This window comes from Corylus avellana, chromosome ca4, assembly GCF_901000735.1.
Source record: "Corylus avellana chromosome ca4, CavTom2PMs-1.0".
Classification (NCBI taxonomy): domain Eukaryota; kingdom Viridiplantae; phylum Streptophyta; class Magnoliopsida; order Fagales; family Betulaceae; genus Corylus; species Corylus avellana.
The window spans coordinates 9243118-9243491 of NC_081544.1; positions in this window are offsets into that span (position 1 = coordinate 9243118).

Genomic DNA, 374 nt, shown 5'->3' on the forward strand with positions numbered 1-374 from the left:
GCAATATACTTATTGAATTTGGTTCCTTCATGTTTGTTTCCAAGACACCTATTGACTTGTGGTTGAGGCGAAAGCCTAGTATGAGATACATTCGCATTTGGGGGTCGTTCGGCACATGTGATGAAAAGAAAGTCTAATAAGTTGGAACCAAAGATGGAAATATGTTTGTTTGATGGATATCCAAAATGAACCAAGGGTGGATTGTTCTATAGTCATGAGAATATGAAAGTGTTTGTTAGCACAAATGCGAGGTTCCGAGAGGATGACTAAGTGAACAATTTTCCTTATCCGTATAAAAACTTTTCCGCAACTATGGTTGCTCACCCTCAACCATTCATCAAGGGCATCGACACTATCAGCATGGCAAGCGGCAG